Source organism: Amphiura filiformis, chromosome 4, assembly GCF_039555335.1.
Source record: "Amphiura filiformis chromosome 4, Afil_fr2py, whole genome shotgun sequence".
NCBI lineage: Eukaryota > Metazoa > Echinodermata > Ophiuroidea > Amphilepidida > Amphiuridae > Amphiura > Amphiura filiformis.
Window position 1 is genome coordinate 64590866 of NC_092631.1, and position 5465 is coordinate 64596330.

Genomic DNA, 5465 nt, shown 5'->3' on the forward strand with positions numbered 1-5465 from the left:
ATTGTGTCGGAGAGGAAGTAAGAGGGGGAAGTTTAAAACACATATTCATTACACATGCATGCTCCTGAAAAATCAGAGAGGTGGTACACCTCCAATATGTTAAATTTAAGGTTAGCAATTATCTTAAACTGTTGCGATTGGTAGTTCACAGCATGATTTGTAGGCTGAACTTCTGCAAGACATCAAAGTATTATTTTTCAATAATATATTGATTTAGCTGCTTCGACCAACAATACCTAGTCTACCCTTAATGCACTAATCATTTCTCCGGGACGGGCTATGGGTAAGTACTTAATAGTGTATAAAATATCCAATGAAAGGGGAATCCCCACTTATACTCAGCTCAAATTGAGTCTCCTTCAGATCTTTAATTCTTTAATATCAATATTTATACTTCAAGTTAATCCACAATTTCGTGCGTGAATTATGAATACCGTATTTCATATCGTGTTTCATTTCAAAACCATAGGAATTGAAAACCCATTATTTCACACTTCGGTCTCCAATGAATAATTTGTGCTGACTCTATAGTACCATGGAATGAATACTATGGGTTTTTTATACTTTCATAGATTGCAATATTCGAACTCAGGGACCTTTCAATATTTTCGCCAGGTTGAGTAGGAGTTTTAAGGGAATTCGATTTTTTGATGCGTCTTGTATATATCATAAATGATACCTTTTCTTGCGAGAAATTAACCCGCTTTACATGTTTACGTGGTTGCGTCGTCAGCATACCCCAGGATTAGATTAGTAGTGGTTCTTTAGATATTACCCAACTTATTATTGTAGCCAGCGAAATTTTGCCGCGCCGAACAAGGATAAACACGCTAATATATTTAGATATTATCTATTACATTTAGAAGAAATAGAAAATCACCTTCAAATAATAACAATAAAGCATAATCAGTGGACATAAAGCACATAAGCCGTGGACATGATGGATGCTGATAGGTGCAGAATAGGGTGACGGTTCGCTATCTCTAAGGACCGCTATCTCTAAGGTTCGCTATCCCTAAGGTTCGTTATCACTAATTACGAAAAAGGTCCACTATACCTAAGGTTCGATATCACTAATTTTTAATAAGGTTCCGTATTTCTAAGGTTCGATATCACTAATTTTAAATAAGGTTATCTATCTCTAATTTTAAATAAGGTCCGCTATCACTAATTTATTGAAGGTTCGCTATCTCTAAGGTTCGCTATCACTAATTTAAAATAAGGTCCGCTATCTCTAATTTTAACAATCCCGGTAAGGTTCGCTATCTCTAATTTTAAATAAGGTTCGCTATCTCTAATTTAAATAAGGTTCGCTATAGCTGTCCTTATTTAAAATTAGAGATAGCGGGCCTTATTTGAAATTAGAGATAGCGGACCTTGTTTAAGATTAGTGATAACGAACCTTAGGTATAGCGAACCTTAATCGAAATTAGTGATAGCGAACCTTAGAGATAGCGAACCTTAATTAAATAGGGATAGCGAACTTTAAACAAAATTAGTGATATCGAACCTTAGGTATAGCGGACCTTTATTGCAATTAGTGATAGCGAACCTTAGAGATAGCGAACCTTCAATAAATTAGTGATAGCGAACCTTTTTCAAAATTAGTGATAGCGAACCTTATTTTAAATTAGTGATAGCGAACCCTATTTAAAATGAGTGATATCGAACCTTAAAACTAGCGAACCTTATTCCAAATTAGCGATATCGAACCTTAGAAGTAGCGGACCTTTTTTTAGGTATAGCGAACCCTTTTCTCTATTAGAGATAGCGGGATTCGGATCTCCATAGAATTTACACGTTAGTGTTACCGAACCTTAGAGATAGCGAACCTTAGATAGCGGTCCTTAGAGATAGCGGGATGTTACCCAGAATAGTGGGTGCAAATATTGGATGCGTAAATTGTACCACCCTCTGAGTTATTGTTATGTTAATGGTTTTGATATTACAGTTACGTCATCATAAAGTCATTCTCGCCCTTAGCGCAAAGCCGTGGTTTTCTCACCAATCATTGCGCACTTTCATACACAACATTGCGTTACCGTTGCCGTCAAATAGTTCAATCGTCAAACTAGTCCCACCAATTCAAAGCGAGTGGCAAGTTCAACTAGAATGTCATCATAACACCACACAATTTGAAGCCTAATATGAGTCTTAAAAGTTCAGGAACTTTCCAAAATATTCAACATACCACGTAAGTTAACGTTGTCCAAAGTATAGCTTGTATCCAAAATATCCAAACATAAATGAAGAAAAGTCGGCTACCATGTGATATATATAGGTCATGTTTTATACTCTCTTAAGCAAAATCGTGATTGTAACATTAAATATCAATTATCAGTGCTATATTCCTTTAATATTATAATAGCCTTTTATATGCCAGTAGGAATGCCGCTATCGGAATCACTTGTTAACGAGATGGTCACGTATCTCGTCTGTCAAAAGTAAGAAACTTAAACTATCCCTATGGGTTGTATGCTTGATTAATACGGATCACCTACATGAACAACTAGAGGCCAAGACGTGCCGTATTCAAATACAGCACAGTCAATAGGCATTCTATACCACACTATTTACAGCACATTGTTTGATTTCCTGCATCTGACGGTTTCCTTTAAGCCCTTCGGGATCAGAACCAGGTCAAAGTGTTAAAAAACATATCTTTACTCTCAAGTTGATGTCTTTCAATATTCCTGGCAGCACCATTGCATTTGTTTAAATCCCAAAGTATACTAGATATAAATATTTGTATGCTAAAAGGCATTAAGAATTGACAACATAAATCTCCAGTTTCCATCTGAGATTATGTTCTTTGTCAGGATGAAGTCATATCGACACCTTTTGTAAGGGTTTGTCAATGACATATGATCTTTATGCATATGGTTTGGGACATAGTACTATCGATTGGGCGAATGACACTAAAAGTATTGATATGATGTAGTCAGTAAGTTGGCAATGTGCCAATACATTGCGAATGTGTTCTCATGACATGGCTAGAATTACAAACCAAATTTACAGGTACATTGTACAATGTTGAAGTTTCGTGTCTTATTTCCTGGAACAAAAGTTCATAGTGCTCAACACGAAGACCACTTAGGCTCATTACACTGTAAACCTATACTAGACATATCGCGTGACCGTGGATATAAGTTTTTCTTATTCATGGCTTATTAGAGACATTGGAATTTTGCATTTTACGTCGTTTGTAATTGTTTTGACCAGTAAAATATACCACTCTAAGTCTACCGAGGTGGTGGTTAATTGCAATCACCTTCTAATTGTCTGTACATCTCATGCTGCAATGTTTGATACCAATGTACACTGTAGAGATATGTGTCTCATGTACCTTTATAGACATTTATAAAGCGTCCCACAAGGAACACACTAAAAATAACAAAGAAAAACTTTATCTAGTGATACCAAAATAAGTACCAACCTTCCCCCACGTCGCTATGACGTCATAATGTAAGTGTGCCTTTCACCTGGGCACCTTGGGAGAACAATGCCAGTGCATTGAAAGGTCAACCCAGTTTAAATAAGAATGAAATAAATAAATAAATAAATAAGTGTGCCATCCAGTTGATGGTAAATACGAGGTTTGTCCGTGTACCAACCAAAAGAGAGAGCTGCAACCACCTTTAGACGAGGTTTAATATTTAGCACCACAGTAAACAAAGTGTATAACAGCAAATGTGATTGACTAAGAATATACTATATACGTTTCAAAATCTGAAAACTCTGCCTCATTGCACTTTGTTTGGATCGCCGTGTATATTAATAATGTCATATTTTTTCTAAAATCTCTGGACAAAATAATCGGTTACGCTTATATTCCTCAAGCCTTTGCAGATTGTGTATTTCCTACTTTGTTAACATGGTTAAAATTTGTTAAACTTTCGTGGGCCAAACTATGGTTTATATGGTATAAAATATCGGCGTTCTTTATGGGCTATTTAATAACCAAAGACTTTCGGGTTCAAAATCCCAAAGGTTGCTTGTTTTAGCCTCATACATGGAGTGCAACGTCGTGGCATACATACGATGGATACACACACTTTAATATTTGCAATATCAATAATGAATTTTATCCGCAGAATAACTAATTCACGACCTTCATTAATATAGGTGTTTAAAGGTGATATTGAATTACGTGACTTAGTACGTCATATTAAGGTAAACTGGCCTGGACAGTATAGTGATTAGGATTAGAACCAAAGAAGTCTAGATACATATTTTATAGGGATTTATGCTGACCTGTATGTTGAAAGTGCCATAAATTTGAATGCTGCATTGTCTCAGAAAAACCTTTCGAAACAATATCTTCATAAGCTTGTTTAATTTGTATGTTGATGTTTTTCATTTTCGAGCCTTAAGAATCCCTATAAGCAAAGTCACTTACTGACTCAACTTGTTTAAAAGGAAATCAGATTGAAAAAAAAAAATAACACAGGGAATGTCAATTTATGTGGATAAAATAGAGAAATGGCCGGTCGAAGTAATGTTTGATAGGATATCGCCCTGTCCTCTCATAACGAAATTATGAACTGGTACCAACGCACACCGTCATCATCCCTATATCTTCGTGTTAAGAATTGCCGTGGTAGTACGATAAATCCTCACGTTTTTCAACAACTACGCATGGTGATTTTGAGCTATTTTGTTCGAGATAGGCCGTGCGACTCAGGCTATGCATACAATTTGAGATTTTGAGAGCCGGCCACACTGTTTCTATTCTATGTTTTACGATTTTCGCATGATCAGTATATGGCTGGCCGTAACCGCCACAACGTGGAGCTGCTACGCGTAGCTTACTTTTCGCTTCGCGGAGCTAAATTGACCAATCATGTTAGATCTTTTCATTACGCGGCGCCAGTTGATGCATCATCGTTCCAGAGAGAGAAAACTCTTGCCAAAATTAATGTTTACTATGTGGATTTTAAATGAATCGAATGTAAATAAACCACAAACAGTTGTACAGGATCAATACCATTGTTTGATTAGTGTATAGTCAATGTTACCTTGCATGCATGTGCCATGTGTGTGGCGTGTTTGTTTGTTTGTCTACTGTGTCAGGCCAGGATCACTGACACCCACGGTACTGATACTGTCATACTATCACGGTGATCATATTGTTGAATGTTGTTGACTTTAAATAATCATGATGCAGTCATGTCTACAGTAGAATTCACCACGACCTTTGAAGGACTTAAACCCCATTAAAAGCTATTAAACCAAGATAACACTCAATGAAAACAGCTCAACTATGTTACATCAGATCTTCTCTGGTTAAATACACACTGCACTTGTGTCTGTTTTACCTGTGCAATGAACAATGAGCTGGTATTATAGTTTCAGTTGGGTGAATGAGTATAAAGCGAACGCAAGGTAACAATACTGTCTGGGCTTTTGTTTACGAAATGAGACAATAGTCTGCTTATTGTTAACCAGCGTTCTTGAAAATGAGA